The sequence below is a fragment of the Chiloscyllium plagiosum genome, unplaced genomic scaffold (genome assembly GCF_037043375.1).
Source record: "Chiloscyllium plagiosum isolate Xiang-an unplaced genomic scaffold, Cpla_swu_hap1 HiC_scaffold_18, whole genome shotgun sequence".
Taxonomy (NCBI): Eukaryota; Metazoa; Chordata; class Chondrichthyes; order Orectolobiformes; family Hemiscylliidae; genus Chiloscyllium; species Chiloscyllium plagiosum.
Window position 1 is genome coordinate 66,672,837 of NW_028270156.1, and position 20,921 is coordinate 66,693,757.

At 46.1% G+C, this 20,921-nt stretch overlaps 1 protein-coding gene and 1 long non-coding RNA gene across 3 annotated transcripts in view; one reads left to right on the top strand and one right to left on the bottom strand.

Moving 5' to 3' along the window:
- Positions 1 to 20,921, bottom strand: part of dgkza (diacylglycerol kinase, zeta a) — a 553,752-nt gene that overhangs the window by 482,680 nt on the left and 50,151 nt on the right. The gene's annotated exons all lie outside the window — the stretch shown is intronic.
- The window catches only part of LOC148146997 (uncharacterized), a 74,826-nt gene that overhangs the window by 34,448 nt on the left and 19,457 nt on the right, over positions 1 to 20,921 (top strand). Inside the window, exon 3 of the long non-coding RNA XR_015760208.1 lies at positions 16,510 to 16,593. This is a non-coding gene — a long non-coding RNA (uncharacterized LOC148146997). The remainder of the gene's footprint in view (positions 1 to 16,509; positions 16,594 to 20,921) is intronic.

Consider the following 20,921-nt stretch of genomic DNA (forward strand, 5'->3'; position numbering starts at 1 on the left):
TAGTTAGAGACAGAGAGGCAGACAGAACTATAAACTCACAGTTCACCACATTTGAGGTTTCTGCCCAGCTCTCTGTTTAAACTAAATGCCCCATCACATCCTACATAGCTTACAGCACTGTCAGCATCCCAGGAACCAGAAATAACCCTCTTTCTTTGCATGAGTAAACACCACCCCTACCCATTCCTACATTAGAGAGTTATAAGATTAGGGAAAGTTTGCCTTTGTTTCCATTTGAAAACAGGCTCTCCGTTTTGTGACTGTCCTAACTCCTCCTGTGGTTACAGTAACCGCCTCACCCCCCTCTGCCCTCCACCTCACTTTCACCAGACCCTCAATGCCCTCCTTTTGTCCATGAAACCCTTACAATCATCTCAGCTCCTCAGGCATCATCTCTGCCTCATGACTCTCCCCTCCACCTTCTCCACCCCCACACCCAACTCTGGACCCCTGTGCCTTCTTCATAAACATTGCGTTATTCCCAGAGTTTCACCCCAACCCCTCATCTCAAATCTTCCCTCATCTGACCTCCTTGAGCCTCTTCTTCCCTTCGATATCAAGTCCCTCCAATCTGTGTTGGCCCAACTTAGGATCACTCCCTACCCGTCCCCTGAGAGACCCAAATCAGTTTCCTTGCTCTTGTACCAAACTTTATCTATTCGATCCTCCTTTCCCTGCTCTTGAAATCACCTGAAGGGATTGACTTTTCCAATGCTCTTCCAGCTCCCATCTCTGCCCCAGTCATCCACAAGCTCACAGTCCTCATTTTCCAACCTTCCCTTCCCATCCGAGCATGGTGATCTCCACTCAGAATCCCTGCTCTTCAACTCCAGTCTTCGACCCGCATTCCACTGACTGCCAGCCCCTTTACCAGACACTCTGTTCCAGCCCTCTCTTTGCGGCCACTCTGCCCCCTTTCCCATTTGACAAATCCCCTGCCTTCAGTTTCCCCACCCTGGCCTCTGCATTCCTCCCCCCTCTCGGTCTCCCTCACTTTTGTATCCTTGAAGAGCTCAGTGACTTCCTACGGCCTGAAAAAAAATCTGCAAAACCACAAGCTCATGTCAGACACATTTTGAAGGGCGAATCTATTGTTCAAATGTTACACACTGAGCTTCTCCATATGCGCAAACTCATACACCCGCATACACTGTTAGATACACTTGCTCTCCCTGCTCCTTACACGTTCAGACTGGATAAAATATAAACACAGACGGGGACACAGACACAGATAAAATCAGTGATCCAGTGTCAAACCTTCGATTCACATTAATGCAACTCTGAAAAATACATCGAGGCACGACTTCCATCTCATGATATTGTCTCCGTCATTTGAAGCAACCTGGAACTGTGCTGTGGGAACAGTGCAACAACTTGCCTTACAATTTGATCAACAGGATACAGTGTAGAGGCTCAGAGTATTGGGACTGGTAATTAGAAGGTCCAGTTGGTACTGCATTGGTATGTTCAGCCACTGGGCCAGGGAGAACACCAGAATAAATGCACTACATAAATGAATGGTCCTGTTGCGATGGTGAATTGATATAAACGACTCACTGAGCCAGAGTCGGGCAATCTGTACAGGCAGTTGTTGTAACTTTGGAAGTTACTCCAGTCAGAAGGGTCAGGTATCCTTCTTAATCCACATGCCAATGCGCCACTCGCCCAAGCCAGGCACTAACAGACGTCTTCTCTCAGTCCAACCTCAGCACGTACAGAATTCGCTCGGATTGTGGTATTTTCCATTGTGCAGGATTTTTCAGACCTGTATCTCTTCTCAACCAGTAAGGAGTGGAGAAAGTGAACAGCCACCTGCACATAATCTTAAAACAAATCGTTCGCGCATTCCCAAATCATCCAATCTCCATTGTTTTACTCAGAACCAAAAGATGTGTACAGGGTGACCCCCGTATCCGCGGAAGAATTTTGTGCAGTTTCAATTACCCGCAAATTACCGCGTCGCGGACGCATTACAGGGAACCAGGGACCAGGAGGCTGCTGGGAAGGCACGTTTCTCATTGGAATGAATGGGTTCGCTCCTATCCTGGTTTTGGGCTTCCACAATAGATCCTGGAATGTATCCGCCAAGGGTACGGGGTGGGGGAGGGGAACCACTGTATATGCTAAAAACAAAAACAGAAATCGCTGGCAAAGCTCAGCAGGTCTGGCAGCATCTGCGGAGATAGTGAAGACTGCAGATGAAGCCCTGATGAAGGAAGGGTCATGCCCGAAACCTTGACTCTCTCGGAAGCTGCCTGACCTGCTGTGCTTTTTCCAGCGCCACACTTTATCAGCATCTGTGGAGAGAAATTAGAGTTAACTTATCGAGTCAACTCATGTGTATACTGTATATAATAACCAGCCCGGCCCAAACACACACATCATGGTTTTAAGACCGTAAGACATAGGAGTGGAAGCAAGGCCCATCGAGTCCGCTCCGATTTTAAAAATATGTCCCTCCAAATTCAACAATCGCACTTCCTAGCCTCTGACTCCATCTTTTTCAGATGCAATCTCTTGCCATTTACTCCTCCTCTGGACCCCCTCTTTCATCTCTTTGTCCATCCCATTACCATCTCCCTTATGTAGACCTTCAGGTCCTGACTGTTCCTCACCTCCGCACACGTTCCAAAGTTGTGAAGGCTTCCGAGCCCTTTCTCAGCTCAGGCAAAGGGTCAGAGGTCAACTCCGCTTCCCTATCCATCGACATTGCCGCATCCGGCAGTTACTCTTTTCATTTTGCGTTTCTAGCATCCGCCAAGATTTTGCTTCCGTTTTCTCTACCTTTTGTAAAAGGTGAGATGGTAGCCACACAATAATTACCCTTGTGGACTGAACCCGCTGACCATTACTCAGGTGATCACGTGACTCTGGGAGAATGTTCTAGAGAAATACGAGAGCGCTGGATGTTGTAGTGGGACAAACAAAAATGGCAGCCACCCGTGGAACTGAACCAAGCTCACCTTTCAAACACCTGGACAGGAGCATTTGCAAATATGCCACAACCACAATCTGCATTTGTAAGGCACCTGTTAACATAGGAAAATGTCCTGAGACTTTTCTCATGAGAGAAAAAAAAAAATCAGACAAAAAGAAAATCGCGCAGAGTTAAAGAAGCAGACTGAGGGACCAAAGAGGCAGATTGGACAGCAGTGTTCACGAAACATTTTCACCCTTTTTTTTTATATATAAACAGAATCACACCTTGTATCGTCCCAGAGTGAAATTTTGGGGCTAATAAGAGCTTTGCTGAGCATGGCTTTAGTTTTTTTAATTAGACGAATGAGTTTGGTGGAACAGTATTTGATAGTGGGGGAGGGGGAAAGAGGTGGAGTTCCCCACGACAACAAAAAAAAAACAGCAGAAAATAGTTTCCCCCACAACAGCAAAAAAAAAGAGCAGCCTACCTACTCAAGTTTATTTTTCTCACAACAATCAAACCTCAAAGAGCTGTCCTTCAGGCCACATCCGCCATTTTTAAAAAAAGCAAACTTTTAAAAAGGAGCCGTCCAGTTGTCAAATAACAACAAATTGCCCGTAGTGTTAGGTAAGGGATATGTAGGGGTATGGGTCTGGCTGGGTTGCGCTTCAGCGGGTCAGTGTGGACTTGTTGGGCCGAAGGGCCTGTTTTCACACTAAGTAATCTAATCTAATCTAGGTTGCTACCTCATGTTACTACATTGCTACCTCAGTGCTCACTACCTCCAAAGAACATGGAATAAAGACCACAATCAGATCAGCTGTGATCTTATTGGCTCAATAGACCAAATTGTCGTTTCCACCTCACCCCCAACCTCTCATTCCACCTCACCCTGCAACAATCTGCCCCAATTCACCAGTGTTGAGATTAATGGGGTGCTGGAAAAGCACAGCGGGTCAGGCAGCATCCGAGGAGCAGGAAAATCGACATTTCGGGCAAAAGTCCTTCATCAGGAAGGGAGGCAGGGAGCCTCCAGGGTGGAGAGATAAATGGGGGTGGGGGCGCGCTGGGGAGAATGTAGCCAAGAGTACAATAGGTGAATGGGGGGGGGGGGGGGTGGGGATGAAGGTGATAGGTCAGAGAGAAGGATGGAACGGATAGGTGGGAAGGAAGACTGGCAGGTAGGACAGGTCATGAGGATGATGCTGAGCTGGAAGGTGGGCGGAAGGGGAAATGAGGAAACTGGTGAAGTCCACATTGATGCCCTGGGGTTGGAGTGTTCCGAGGCGGAAGATGAGGCGTTCCGCCTCCAGGCGTTGGGTGGTGAGGGAGCGGCGGTGGAGGAGGCCCAGGACCTGCATGTCCTTGTTGTAGTGGGAGGGGGAGTTGAAACGTTGGGCCACAGGGCAGTGGGATTGATTTGTGTGGGTGTCCCAGAGATGTTCTCTAAAGTGCTCTGTAAGACGACACCAGTCTCCCCTATTTAAAGGAAACTGCATCGGGAGCAACAGATACTGTACTTTTCCAGCACCACTCTAATCTAGACTCTGATCTCCAGCATCTGCAGTCCTCACTTTTACCTGACTAATTCATCAGTGAAGACTCAAGGTCCAATTCATCACACAATATTTCCCAGGCCCTGATTTAATCCTGTTTCAATGTAGGAGGATTTGGAGGTTTTGGGAAGGCAATACATGCCTTTGGGGAAGGCAGTTGGTCATTTCTAACTAGACTCGACTACATGTGAGTCGAGAGAGTGGTGCTGGAAAAGCACAGCAGGTCGTTGGCACAGTGGTTCGCACTGCTGCCTCACAGCGCCAGAGACCCGGGTTCAATTCCCGCCTCAGGCGACTGACTGTGTGGAGCTTGCACATTCTCCCCGTGTCTGTGTGGGTTTCCTCCGGGTGCTCCGGTTTCCTCCCACAGTCCAAAAATGTGCAGGTTAGATGAATTAGCCAGGCTAAATTGCCCGTAGGTGTTAGGTAAGGGATATGTAGGGGTATGGGTCTGGGTGGGTTGCGCTTCAGCGGGTCAGTGTGGACTTGTTGGGCCGAAGGGCCTGTTTTCACACTAAGTAATCTAATCTAATCTAGGTCAGGCAGCACCTAGGAGCAGGAGAATCAATGTTTCGGGCACAAGCTCTTCATCAGGAATGAGGCTGGGAGCTTCAGTGTGGAGAGATAAATGGGAGGGGGTGGGGTTGGGGAGAAGGTAGCCGAGAGTGCAATAGGTAGGTGGAAATGGGGGTAAAGGTGATAGGTGGGAGGTCCGCTCTACCCTGACTACATGTGACCCCAAAACACCACTGAGTTGACCGTTACCTGTCGCTTAAGAAGAGGTCTTATCAATGACTCAGACAGGACCGTTCCTAGCAGGTCAAGGGTTAGAACTACCACCTTCCCAAGGCAATTTGGGATGGGTTATAAATACCAGCCCTGCCACAAGTGCACATCACTGTGAATGTAGGTAAGACCACAAAAAAATGGAAACAGCAGTAGGCCATTCAGCCCCTCAAGCCTGTTCTGCCATTGAATAGGATAAGGGCTATTCCAGCATGTCCCACGTCCACTTTCCTGACCTTTCCCCATAACCTTTGACTCCCTGACTAATCGAGCATCTACCTCGGCCACAAAAGACAAGAGGACTCTACCTCCACAGCTCTGTGTCAAGGGGTTCCAAAGATTGAGAAGAAATTCCTTACCTCAGTCTTAAACTGGCACCTCTTTATTCTGAGACTATGCCCTTTGGTCCTGGACTGTCCAGGAGAGGAAACATCAGTATTTACCATGGCCCTTAAGAATCCTGTATATTTCAATGAGATCACCTCTCATTCTTCTAAATTCCAATGGGTGGACTCCCAACCTGCTTAGCCTTTGCTCAGAAGACAATGCCTCCATACGGGGGGGGGGGGGGGTCCAAGTGAACCTTGTCTGAACTGCCTCCAATGAAATGATATCTTTGCTTACATAAGGAGACCAAAACTGTTCATAGTACTCCAGATGTGAGCTCAACCTTCACAGTTGCAACAAAGACTTGGCTACTCTCATACTCTAAGCCCCTTGAAATAAGGGCCAACATTCCATTAGCCTTCCGAATTACCAGCTGCACCTATGTGCTAGCTTTCTGTATTTTGTGTACAAATTCTCCCACATCCCTCTGCGTTGCAACTTTCTGCAGTTTTTCTCCATTTAAATAATATTGTGCTCTTTTGTTCCCCCACTCAAAATTAACAACTTCACATTTTCCCACATCATACTTCATTTGCCAACTTTTTGCCCACTTACTTCACCCATCAGTAACACTCCGCAAACTGTTTGTATCCCTCTTGCAAAGATCTATGAAAACGAATTGGATTTAAAGAATCATTATAGATATAAATAGAAAGCAGGAATTATCAACAGTGCTTCGTCCGGAGGCCCACTGAACATGGTACCTAGTAGTTTGACGAAACGTCTGGAAATGAGCCTTCCAGCTCAACGAGCAAAACGACATCCAGAACCACTACAGAGTCATAATGATGTACAGCATGGAAACAGACCCTTCTGTCCAACTTCTCCATGCCGACCAGATATCCTAAATTGATCTAGTCCCATTTTCCAGCACCCGGCCCATATCCCTCTAAAACCTCTTCCTATTCATGTACCCATCCAGATGCCTTTTAAATGTTGTCATTGTACCAGCCTCCACCACTTCCTCTGGCAGTTCATTCTATACATGCACCACCCTCTGTGTGAAAATGTTGCCCCCTTAGGTCCCTTTTAAATCTTTCCCCTCTCATCCTGAACCTATGCCCTCTAGTTCTGGACTCCCCCCCCCCCCCCCCACCCAGAGAAAATATCTTGTCTATGTACCCTATTCAGGCCCTTCATGAATTCATAAACCTCTATAAGTTCACCCCTCAGCTCCCGACGGCTCCAGCCTATTCAGCCTCTCCCTGTAGCTCAACCCCTCCAACCCTAGCAACATGCTGGAAAGTCTTCTCGGAACCCTTTCAAGTTTCGCAAAATCCTTCCTAAAGGAAAGCATACTAAAAGACTTCTTCATATCCTATCTACCTGAGACTCCACTTTCAAGGAACTATGATAGGATCTGTAAGTCCCACTATATGACAAGATGACAGAAAGATTTAGTGCTGAATGGCTGTAATTATATTACCAGCTGATCACCGAATTAAATCCTTCTCTTCTTAAACAACAAGAGTTAGGAATTTAATTCTGTCGTTCCTCCACTGCCCTAAGGCTATCAGCTAACATATATTAACATGCCTGAGTTAAGCTAAGACACAATGCTGGAACACTCACAGGCTGAAACCTTAATAAACTTAGGCTATTATTAATAGCCCTGGGAAATTAGCAAGCAATCTCCATAAATAGGATTTTGAACCAGTGCCATTTAGATCTCATGTTCTGCAGCTCAAATTTCACAGGCACATTGTCCGCAAATACAACAACTTCTTGGTTTACCGCCATTTAACGTAGCTGAGGAACTTCACAGGAGCGATAATCAATAAAAAACACTGAATCACTCAGATATCAGACTAGGTGACAGAAGCTTGATCACAGAGGTTGGTTTTAAGGAGTACCTTTAAAGAGAAGTGAGGGGTGTAGAAGGTTAGGAAGGAAATTCCAGAGTCAAAGCAATTAAAAGCATTACTGCCAATGATGAACATTGGGGGTATGCAAAAAGCCAAGACTGGAGGACTGCAGAGATCGTGTCGACATGTGGGTCTGAAGGAGGTTACAGTGATGGAGATAGTGAGGATTTGGAGGGATTTGCAAACAGGGATGAGACTTTTAAAATTGTGACGTAGTCAGTCAAGGAGCAAGCAAAGGTGACCAGGTTTCACCTGAGCTAAGGGAGGGTAGCAGAGTCTTGGACATGCGCAGGTTTCTGCGGGATGCAAGGTGGGAGAGCCAGAAGACTGGAACAGTAAAATCTAGGTGGGTACATGAATAGGAAGGGATTAAGAGGGACATGGACCAAATGCTGGCAAATGGTACGAGGTCAGATCAGGATGTCTGGTCGACGCAGACGAGTTGGATTGAAGGGTGTGTTTCCGTGCTGTACAATTCTAAAGTCTCAAAATAACAAGGGCATGAGAATTTCAGCAGTAGATGAGGTATGGTAGGCTCAGAGGTGGACATTATGACAGAGAGGGGGTAAGCAATGGAGGTATTAGCAATAGAATAGATTTGTGGCAGAAAAGCCATCTGTGCTTCCAACATCAAAGTTACTAAGGAACCTTCCTCTGCAACCACCAGGAAAGCGAATGGTTGTCATGGATCTTAGACAATGGCTTCAGTCTTCCTGACACTGGACAGAAAAGTGAGAAATCACAGTCATCGGAGAGATACAGAGAAGTTGTGGGCAAACTAAAGTTCAATGTCAGCATTCATGTGAAAGGTTTTCAAATGAGGTCACCATGGGTCAACATGTAGGTGAAAAATAAAGGGAGGACAAGGGTAGATCTTTCAGGATCTCCAGTGCAGGAGGAGGAAGATAAGTCACTAAAGGTAACCCATGTTTAAAATTTGATATTCAGGAAATGAACAACATACATGTTTGCTTCAGGAGCAGACCATTCAGCCTTTGAAGCAGGCTAGGACAGCTCCACCCCACTGAATCAAGGGGAGGGGTATCTAACAGGGACAGGCTCAAAGATGGCCAATTGGTCAAGAAGGATAGGCCCATGATGGTCACAGTCACTAATAATGCTGTCGCAGCTTGAACAAAAGGGTGTTCTGGTATGGAGCCTGATCCAAAAAAACTGGTTGGAAGGCATTCAGACTTGGAAGTGTGTGAGAAATATGGACCCAGGTTTTAGGAACTTCTTCAAGCACCTGAAGGAAAGGGATGGGACAGTAGTTTGCAAGGACCGAGGGGGCAAGGACTGGTATTTTTGAGCAGAGGGGTAATGAAGTAGGGTTTGAGGATGTGGGAGGGGGGGGGGGGGGGGGGCGGTTATTGTACCTGAGCAGATAGAATGATTAACAATATCAGTTAATGTAGCAAAGCTGAGGACTGAGTCACCTGGTCAGAGTGGGGCTGAGGGGGCAGTGGCTGACTCTCACGCATAGGACAAAGTTGGAAAGAGCACTGCAGGAGCTGGGAAAAAAAAGTTTTAGCAAAGAGGCGAGTTCAAGGACAAGGTGGGCAGGGAACATTTCGTGAAACTAATGGGCTAAAGGGAGGGAAGCAGCAAAGGTAGCTGAAGGAACTGTGGATCTTGTCCAACAACACCTTGCAGTTATAACTGGAGGTGAGGCTAAAGGCTGCAGGGGAGGGGATTAAAGAAGATTGTCTACAATGAAGAGAAGCTGGAGGTTAACTGTGCATTCATAACATAGAATCCCAAAATGTTTACAGATCAGGAAGAGGCTATTTCTCCCATTGCATTGGACTTCACCTCGCGCCATTCCCCCTTATTTTTTACCGGTACCCTTCCACATTCTTCCTTTTCAGATAACAACCCAATCCCTTCACAAATGCCTCAACTGAACTTGCCTCCACTGCACTCCCAACTGGTACATTCTACAGGAGAAAGTGAGGGCTGCAGATGCTGGAGATCAGGGCTGAAAAATGTGTTGCTGGAAAAGCGCAGGTCAGGCAGCATCCAAGGAAACAGGAGAATCGACGTTTCGGGCAAAAGCCCTTCTTCAGGAATGAGGAAAGTGTGTCCAGCAGGCTAAGATAAAAGGTAGGGAGGAGGGACTTGGGGGAGGGGCGTCGGAAATGTGATAGGTGGAAAGAGGTCAAGGTGAGGGTGATAGGTCAGACTGGGGTGGGGGCGGAGAGGTCAGGAAGAAGATTGCAGGTTAGGAAGGCGGTGCTGAGTTCGATGGATTTGATTGAGACAAGGTGGGGGGAGGGGAAATGAGGAAACTGGTGAAATCAGAGTTCATCCCTTGTGGTTGGAGGGTTCCTAGGCGGAAGATGAGGTGCTCTTCCTCCAACCGTCGTGTTGTTGTGGTCTGGCGATGGAGGAGTCCAAAGACCTGCATATCCTTGGTGGAGTGGGAGGGGGAGTTGAAGTGTTGAGCCACAGGGTGGTTGGGTTGGTTGGTCCAGGTGTCCCAGAGGTGCTCTCTGAACCGTTCCGCAAGTAGGCGGCCTGTCTCCCCAATGTAGAGGAGGCCACATCAGGTGCAGAGGATGCAATAGATGATGTGTGTGGAGGTGCAGGTGAATCTGTGGCGGATATGGAAGTTTCCTTTGGGGCCTTGGAGGGAGGTGAGGGGCGAGGTGTGGGCGCAAGTCTTGCACCTCCTGCGGTTGCAGGGGAAGGTGCCGGGAGTGGAGGTTGGGTCGGTGGGGGGTGTGGATCTGACGAGGGAGTCACGGAGGGAGTGGTCTTTACGGAATGCTGATAGGGGAGGGGAGGGAAATATATCCTTGGTGGTGGGGTCCGTTTGGAGGTGGCGGAAATGACGGCAGATGATGCGCTGTACATGGAGATTGGTGGGGTGGTAGGCGAGGACCAGTGGGGTTCTGTCCTGTACATTCTACAGCCTGGCTCAGTGAAGCAGCTTTTCTTGGATGACCATTGGTTAGTGCATGGTTTTATTGAGATGGAGAGCACAACTCAGCAATATTTGAAATGGTACAGCCAGATGGCTGGGTGAGTTGCTTGCCAAGGCACATTGAATTCTGCCCTCTGCTGGATTTAAGAGAATACCAAAAGGAAATGACTGAGGAGTGTGAGGGAGCACATTAGAGGGGCTCACATTTCGAATGGAGTAAAGGACATTGACACTGGTGGAGGAAGCAAATTTGAAAAGATTGGGCAAGATGTTGGGGTAAATCACAAAGTGGCATTTAGGTGACATCAACTCCAGGTTTTAAAAGCTTTTATTTAAGAAGGAAAAGTAATTAGTTGTGAGACAACAAGTTAAGGAGGAAGATAGTGCAACTAGTCTGAATTATATAACGCAGTAATGATACGAGGATGGGAATAGATGATGTATTTAGAGATTAGGTGGGAAAGTGGACTGACTAAAGCCGTAACAACAGAGTTACAAGGTTATGGCACATGGTTACAGACAGATAAATATGTAAATAAAATGACAATTCACTAAAGTGGAGCAAGGCAGACTTCACAAAACAGATCAAACTGTTAGACATCACTGTTCACCAGATATTACTTAATCTATTTAACACTCGACTTGAGGAAGGTGTATGAATCAAAAGTACATGAATCTGCCACTGAAACAGTACACCTCAAACCATCTGTAATATGTGGTTTGATGCATTTCCTCTTCAGAATCCCATGTGTAAACCAAGCTGTCTGGAGGCTGGGTCAGTCCAGGTTTAATTTCTATTGTTCCGATTGACACCATTCTACCTACAAGTAAACACCAGAGGGCAGTGCCTGGCCCAGCCACAAGAGTCAGTCTGGGTATACTATCAGCATGCTCCATTTGTTTCTGGATTAGTGGTGCCGGAAGAGCGCAGCAGTTCAGGCAGCATCCAAGGAGCAGCGAAATCGACGTTTCGGGCAAAAGCCCTTCATCATTTATTCCTGAAGGGCTTTTGCCCGAAACGTCGATTTCGCTGCTCCTCGGATGCTGCCTGAACTGCTGTGCTCTTCCGGCACCACTGATCCAGAATCTGGTTTCCAGCGTCTGCAGTCATTGTTTATACCATGTTCCATTTGTTTTCAGGTTCCCAAAGAATAGACACCAACATGCAGCACAGCAGTTGACAGGCACAATTGCATTCAGAAAGCAGGTCACCGGGACATAACTTTAGAGGCCTGTTATCGCCATATGCAGGCCACTGCAGAGAAATACAGAACTACAAGGCACTTATTTAGGACACTTACTCTGTTAGATAACTAGTGGTAGGACTGCGCAAGATAGGGCTACAGGGCACTAGACATATCAGACCAGTCACTATTTAAGACAGGATTCCACCTCCATAGTCAGACAGGAGTCAGATTCTATTACTGCTGTATTTGTTTTTTTTTCATTTATGGGAATGTGGCCATTCATTCGCCTACATTAACTGCCCACTCCTAAATAGCCCAGAAGGCAGTCAAAAGTGAATCACATTTTTTGTGAGGTTTGTAGCTCAGGTTGAGGTTTAGGGTGTAGGTTTGCTCGCTGAGCTGTAGGTTTGATATCCAGACATTTCATTACCTGGCTAGGTAACATCATCAGTGGCGACCTCCAAGTGAAGCAAAGCTGTTGTCTCCTGCTTTCTATTTATATCTTTCTCCTGGATGGGGTTCCTGGGGTTTGTAGTGATGTCATTTCCTTTCGTTTTCTGAGGGGTTGATAGATGGCATCTAGATCTGTGTGTTTATTTATGGCGTTGTGGTTGGAGTGCCAGGTCTCTAGGAATTCTCTGGCATGTCTTTGCTTAGCCTGTCCCAGGATAGATGTGTTGCCCCAGTCGAATGGGTGTTTTTTTTCATCCATGTGTAGGGCTACGAGGGAGAGAGGGTCATGTCTTTTTGTGGCTAGCTGGTGTTCGTGTATCCTGGTGGATAACTTTCTTTCTGTTTTAGTAATACATCATACAGAGTATGATAATACCACCACCATACAACTGCACTTCGAACAAAGCCATGCAAGATCCACAAAGTATACAGAGTTTCTTTTTAATTAAACACTGAACTGATACTTGTCTTTTTACTGACTCAAAAGCCATAGCACCATAGAGAATAGAACAGAACAAAACAGGAACGGGCACTTCGGCCCACCAAGTCTGTTCCAACCCATGGTGCCATTCTAAACTAATCCTTCCTGTCTGCATCTGGTCAGTATCCCCCTATTCCCTACACGTTCATGTTCCTGTACCAGATTGTTGAATGTGGCTAAGCAAGTCAGAAGGCAGCAAATTCTGCAGTTTCCCCCAAGGGTCAATTTCATTTACTGCATGTTGGGTTTGATGCTGAAAGAGCTTCCTCCACAATAGACACAATGACCCTATCATGAATTCCAGTCTCAAACACAACCAGTTGCACTCCACAGTCCCAACTTAAACCTAGGTCTGAATTGGTTGCTCTGGTTAGAAGCTTGCGCATGTTAATGAGTGAGAACCTCAATACACATGGAGTTTCCAATCCACAGAGGTGACACTCTCTCAATATTTCAAAATGACATACCATTTAAACTTTTGTTTACTCCCGGTTGTCATTTTCGATATGGCTTCCTGTTGAGTATTACCATTGAAAATTGCTATAATCAACATTTCCCATGCAATGTTGCTGTGAACTGTTACACTGAGGTGCAATTGGTGGCTCTGCAAAGCAAATTTTTGTAAATACTTACGATGGTCCATGTAAAAAAAAAAAATTATATTCATTCCCCATCCATAGGCAATTTACTAAAAAAAACATAAAATGTCTTGACAAATTAGTCGAAATCCTGACTAATGATCACAACTCAAGTTAAAACACAGCTTCTTCCTTGTCTCTCATTCTTTCACAGAATTGGTTTTACCTTAATCACAATTTCCTCCTTCATTGCTGCCTTGCTTCTGATATTTTCAATCTTGGGCACACAACGTTCTTGACCTGATTCCTTAAAAACTAAAAAGACAACCCTACATTGACAACATTAATTGCACTTCAAGGATACTTCATGCACTGTAAACCACATTGAGACTACCCGTGGTTGTGCATAAATGCAAGTTCTCCTTTCTTTCTATATGACGCTTGGGCTGAATCGGAGCACCAGTAGGTTCATATGAAAGCGGGAGTTTCACTTCGAGACGTGGCCCAGCAGCAACACCCACTTTACTGTAACCTGGATCCCACACTAGGACACCTCAGTGGTTGCTTTCCTCTTGAGGTGCCGCTGTGTGGGAAACACTTGTGCCTTCATCCCATACAACTGTTTGCAGGAGGGTGTCCATGTTCAAAAAGGTGAACTTTCTCACCTGGTCCACCGAACACATGCCTCTAGGCAGCCATTGGACAACCATTAATACCATTGGGCAGTCACTGCTCTATCCAGTATTCCCAGTGAAATGGAATAGCTATTTGTATGGTGCCTTCTGCTCTTCCTTAACACCACACAATAGCCACACTGTCGCCAAAACAAGCAAAAATGCAATTTTCTCCACGTGCCATTACTAAAGCTCATTTTAAAGATATTGAACAGCAGCAGCTTTATATCTTAGACATGTGCCCACTTGATAGTGACAGGCAAAGTATATCCCTATGACTAGCTCAGTGTGTTTCCAAACACACACACACACACAAACACGCATCCCATCTACCTCACTTGTGGTTTTAATCTCAACCCCAGCTGAAAGGATAGCGCAGTAATTAAACTCAAGCTCTTGCTGGAAGGAGAGATTTAATTACACTCAGTCCAAATGCATCTATCAAGCCAGGTCAGTCACTCCTTCAGCTGTGCCATTTCAAAGCTCCAATGGTTCATGTCAAATGCTAAATGTTTTAAGACTGACTATCTGAAGAAAAGGCATGTACAGCATCCAGAGGACCAGCCCTAACCAACCTCTGAAATGGCAGTGTAAAACTGCATTAATGATCAGCATGCCCTTCACTCAATAAAACCCAAGCAAGTCCTCTGCCTTCTCTCATTTCTGTTGATCGTTCAGGCTCAGTATAGCCCACAGCTCTCCTTCCACACCCAAAACACAATAATGTCCTGTCCATGGCTGCCGGAGAAAGGTCAGGTCTCTGTTCGCTGCCACTGCCCATAATTTTGCTGTTGATGAGAGAAGACTGAGGGGCCCAGGCAGTCTGATTGTCCACAAATCACAAGCTTAGAAAAGTAGTCCTTTGCTGTTCTCTGACACTTTAGTATTAGGAGAGATTTTATACAATGCCCAGCCCACATCCGACTCCAGGCCTTTCGATGGCAGAAACCGGTCCAATATACCTCCTCCTTGTCTAACTGCCTTGGGATTGATCCTTTCTGTTGACCTTCTTTGTTCCTGTAAACAAGTGAGTGTGTGAAAGTTGAATGGAGGGTGCAGCAACTACCAAGGTTCTTGGGTTTTGGGGGTATCGGATGTTGGTTTCGGTGTTAATGACACTTTTGAGTGGTAGGAGAAGCTGGAGTTCTTTGTGTCTAATGCTCCAGTTCAAACGTTGTATTTTATCCCCCACAATTAGAATTTCATTTATATTGAACCTACAGCTGCAATACGTACTTGAACATTTAAAACCGATCTCTAACATGGACGCCCTTGTTTCACTGTCTCATCTAACTTCACGACTGGAGAATGACTCAGAGGAGCTCGGAACTCGCTTTCCCAATGTCTGTCCTCGACAGCTCCCATTTTTCCACCTACCGACAATTGTTCCGGTACATAGGCATTCTGCAACATCTCTCCCAGACTCCAGCAGAGTGCAAGAGAAACCTTATGCTGCCATAGATCATCACTGCCTGATCCCTGTCATTCTGGCTGCCCCTGCTGCACTTGGTGTTGTCTCTCCATCTCACGACAATACTCTGTTTTCCTGTTGCTCCTTACCAATTGCTAGATATCGGAAATGGAGACAGAAAATTATGCAAATACTTCACCAGTCAGGCAGCCTTTGCGGATAGAGAAACAGGTTTAACAGTTCAGGTTGGTCACCCTGAGAAACCAGCAATCATTTCCCATCCCTAATTACCCTTGAGCCATTCAAATACCTTAAAACTTGCTTCACTCTGTTCTTGCTGCAGCCATTACATCCTTAAAGCTCAAGTCTAATCGTGACTGTGATAAATAATGCAGTACATTTTAGATAAAACAGACTCTTACTCTAATATTCCGATGCTCAGAAGATCCAAGCCATCAAAAGTGCACGTGAAGCTACCATTTTAGAGAAATAGATCAATGAATTATATTTGCATAGCACCTCCAATACAGCAAAACATTTCAAACTACTTCACATGAACATAGCAGACAACACTGATAAGGTCACCTTAAGATCAAGTGCCTAAAAGCTTAGCTTTAAGGAGTGTGCTAAAGGAACAGACAGCGCTAGAGATGCAAATCGATTTACAGAGGACATTCCAACACTTAGGACCCAGAAAGATGGCTTTCCAATTTAAGACTTGGTTCCCAAGAGGCTGACAGCAAAATGTAAGCTCACACAGTAAACCAAGAAGATATAAACAATCAGGCCATTGTATGCACGCAATAGAAGCTATCTTTTTTCTATTTACACCATTGTCTCCTGCTGGAATTCTGGCACAAAATCAAAGTTCACCCATGGACAGTGACAGGGACGATCCCTGGGGCACCCCTGTTCTGGAGCGGGCAGAATCTCCATCAATCTCTTATAGGGCAAGTGCCAATGAGTGAGGCACAGTAGAGTGCTGAGCTCCCCTATATGTGAAGTTTCTAACTCACTGGCATCGAGGCAAGGCCTCACCAAAGCACAGTTCTAAAATAGAGTGACACCAGGTTCCCCCCAACCCACCCCACCTCTCCAAAAATCCTGACAGGATCTCAGAAGCTGAGTCCAATGATAGATGGGTGCCAACGGTTCCAGCTGTGTGAGGTGTACAAATGTCAGATTTGAGCCCCCAGGGGTTAATGAGATACATCCATTTGAAGATAGTGAGAATGGAAATTGCAGAGGCACTGACAACAACTTTTAATCTTCTCTGGATTCACAGATGGTGCCAGAGGACTGGAGAACTACAAGCAGTGTGCCTTGTTCACAAAGAGATGGCCAGGATCAGCCCAGCAATTACAGAATGGTCGGTTTAACTTAATTGTTCTTTGAAGTTTTGACACCATTATTTGGAGATAGAATTTATAGTCACAGTAGAAAACCTGGGTTAATTTGGAAGAGCGAGCATGGATTTGTTCAGGAGGCGGTTGTGTCTAACTTGCAGAGTTTTCTTTGAAGAGTTAACATGAAGGATTGACAAATGGGAAGGCAATTTACATGGACTTCCAAAATGTATATGATACAGTCCCTCTCAACAGACTTATGAGGAAAGGTACTTGTGAAATAAAAGGGGCAAAAGAAACATTGGCTGAGGAATAAAAGGTAAAGTTGTCAAAATATTACCAGACCATAAGGCTTCTCTCTCATTAGAGAGATGACTAGTGGTGGTTTAATCCGAGGGTCAGGCGAAGGAAAAGGTTGAGGAGATCCCTTCCTACCGATAAGAGAATTTAACCTACTGCATAAATCAGCCAACTGAGCTAACTGACCTCCACTCTACATAGAGCAATGCGAATGCTTATTTGAGGCTGGAAGGAGGTTTAGAGTAGAGTTCTCCAGGGTTCAGTACCAGAAGCCTTGCTTTTCCGGTTATAATATGTTTTGCAAAAGAAGGAAATGGGAGGTGAGGTAAAAAAGGCTTTTCACTCAGCAAGTAGTTAGGGTCTGGACGTGCAATGGAGACAGATTCAACTGAGGCAATCAAGAGGGCATTGAATGGTTATTTGGAGAGAAACAATACGCAAGGATGTGGGGAAAAGGCCAGCAGACTGGCACTATTAAAATGCACAGAGAGATAGTGTAAACTCGACAGGCTGAAAACACTGCAACAATTCTGTAACGTGACAGGGCTGATCAGATACGCTACAAAGTGAGGCCTCAAAGTTTGGCAACAACAGACATGGGCCGTTACTCACCAGTGCCAGCCTGGCTTAACAGGGCATGACTAACATCATATCCTGAGCACCATAAACCTCTTGAAAGCAGAGGTGGGAGATAAAATTGTGCCATCACACAGTCACCTCTTGGAAACAAGGAATGATTGAGGGGAGAATACGTCCTTCCACAAGGGTGACCTCCCTCCGAGACTACTGACAAGCTGCCCTGGTGACCCAGCAGCAGATTTCTTGCCCGTTTCTTCCATATAAGTGTGGAAAAGGGGACAAGACGGAGGGGTAGGAATCATAGGGAGGGTGGAGAGTTCAGAAGAATTAGGGAGTTAGAACAAGGGGTGACAAAAGGAAGAAAATCTTAAACCGCTCCTTCACGGGAGTGACAATACGTACACTGGAAGCAAAATCTGAAGCAATTCAATGGACATCAACTGAGCCTACTCACACAAATCCGAACACATTCATACAAACTCAAATCCCACATCCGCAGCATGAATTGCTAAGCTGTTTCAGAAAGGCATTGACAATAAAAATACCAAATTCCACACACCATTCACTCGAGGAAATGCTGCTGGAGCTGTATTTTTGGGCTGTTCCATTTTAAGGCTTTTCCTATTTGCCTACCACTTCATTTGTTTGCTCTGCAGCTTCCAGATATAGAGCTAAATGCAAACAAACTGAACACAAAAATCAGCATAAATGACGCAAGCAGCCACATCTGCAAAATAAAATGCAAACTTGCACTGACTCATTGAAACATTTTTCCTCTAGGCTCAAAGCAACGCCGTACTCTGCCAAAACACTCCCCCCAGAAATACACCAACACCGTACTCTGCCAAAACACTCCCCCCAGAAATACACCAACACCGTACTCTGCCAAAACACTCCCCCCAGAAATACACCAACACCGTACTCTGCCAAAACACTCCCCCCAGAAATACACCAACACCGTACTCTGCCAAAACACTCCCCCCAGAAATACACCAACACCGTACTCTGCCAAAACACTCCCCCCAGAAATACACCAACACCGTACTCTGCCAAAACACTCCCCCCAGAAATACACCAACACCGTACTCTGCCAAAACACTCCCCCCAGAAATACACCAACACCGTACTCTGCCAAAACACTCCCCCAGAAATACACCAACACCGTACTCTGCCAAAACACTCCCCCAGAAATACACCACCGTACTCTGCCAAAACACTCCCCCAGAAATACACCACCGTATTCTGCCAAAACACTCCCCCAGAAATACACCAACACCGTACTCTGCCAAAACACTCCCCCAGAAATACACCAACACCGTACTCTGCCAAAACACTCCCCCCAGAAATACACCAACACCGTACTCTGCCAAAACACTCCCCCAGAAATACACCAACACCGTACTCTGCCAAAACACTCCCCCAGAAATACACCAACACCGTACTCTGCCAAAACACTCCCCCCAGAAATACACCAACACCGTACTCTGCCAAAACACTCCCCCAGAAATACACCAACACCGTACTCTGCCAAAACACTCCCCCAGAAATACACCATAGACAGCAAAACACCCCACCAGAATCACGTCAACACTATACACTTCCAAAACACTCAAATCTCTCACCAACACTATGCATGACTAAAAAAAACCCTACTCCAGCACTATACCAGGTGAGTAAATGGCAAAAAGTCAGGAGATTGCATCCAAGTGAAACACAGATTGAGTAATTAGTGAATTGGGTTCCAGTTGGAATCCAGTGCACAGTGGAAAGAATGATTTCCTAAGGTTTATCACAACAGTAAAGGGCATCTTCCCGAACCTTTTTCCACTATGACCCAATCTTACAGCTTGAGAATAGAGACGACCCCTCGGGAAGGACTAAGAGAATGGGGGCTTGTTAGAGGAGTGGTAAAGCTGAAATCATTTTGTCAACGTTCCACGGCTCCCTCAGAGCACGCAATGCAGGTTGGCACCCTGACATCTTCTTTGAAAATCCTTGTAGTAAAATGTGTTAAATCTCCCTAGGGTTCCCAGTCCTAGTAAGGTTTAGTAAGTTATGGTCAAGTAATATAAAGTGAATATAAAAAGCAACATAGAATAAAGTTAATAAAGTTAACACCCGGACCAACCAACCCAACCACCCTGTAGCTCAACATTTCAATTCCCCCTTCCACTCCACCAAGGATATGCAGGTCTTTGGACTCCTCCATCATCAGACCACAGCGAAACGACGGTTGGAGGAAGAACGCCTCATCTTCCGGCTAGGAACCCTCCAACCACAAGGGATGAACTCGGATTTCACCAGTTTCCTCATTTCCCCTCCCCCCAGCCTGTCTCAGTCAAATCCATCAAATTCAGCACCGCCTTCCTAACCTGCAATCTTCTTCCCGACCTCTCCGCCCCCACCCCAGTCTGACCTATCACCCTCACCTTGACCTCTTTCCACCTATCACATTTCCGACGCCCCTCCCCCAAGTCCCTCCTCCCTATCTTTTATCTTAGCCTGCTGGACCAACTTTCCTCATTCCTAAAGAAGGGCTAATGCCCGAAACGTCGATTCTCCTGTTCCCTAGATGCTGCCTGACCTGCTGCGCTTTTCCAGCAACACATTTCCATCTCTTAATGCAAATTAAGTAAAGTTAACATATGGCAGGACAGCTTGGTCACGCTGAAGGCATGTCATGTAGGAGGTGGAAAGTTGTGGACTACTAGTGACCCAGACATACGGGAAGTGTCATCAGCCACAGGTATTTTGGGAGCTCCAGATTTCAGAGTTTAAGCATTGGCTGGATTCACTGTACCACATCCATGAGACTGACAAGAGTGGTACAGTGAGGAGATCACATCACAACGAGGTAGCTTTGAGGGAACTTGATAGCTTTTGTCGTATTATTGCTAGATTATTAATCCAGAAACTCAGCTAATGTTCTGGGGACCCTCGTTTGAATCCCAACACAGCAGAGGATGAAATTTGAGTTCAAAATACAAAACATCCAGAACCATTGCTGACGATCAGGAAAAGCCCAACTGGCTCACTAATGTCCTTCAGTGAAAGAAAGCTGCCAAGCTCACTTGGTCTGGCCGACATGTGACTTCAGACTTCTTTTGTCGGTTGACTCTCAACTGCCTTTTGAAATGTCTTAGCTACCCTTGAACTGAGTGGCTTGCCAGGGACGGGCAAAAAAATGCCGGCCAGGCATCAAGGCTCACATCTCACTACCGAATTAAAAAACAAAAAGGAGACCATCAGACAGTCCAGGGCACCCAGGCAGGAGTGCCAAGAGGGCCCTCTCACTGATTCGTTTTCCATTTTGGATACTAATTAGGACTTCTCATGATGTACTCTGAACCAGGCACTTGGCAGCACAGTAGGCTCAGCTGTACAGGTGAGAAGGAAGAGGGGAAGCGTTAGGGGATTCATTAGTTTGGGAAAGGGAGCAATACTTGTGGCCATGAATTCAAAACAATATGCT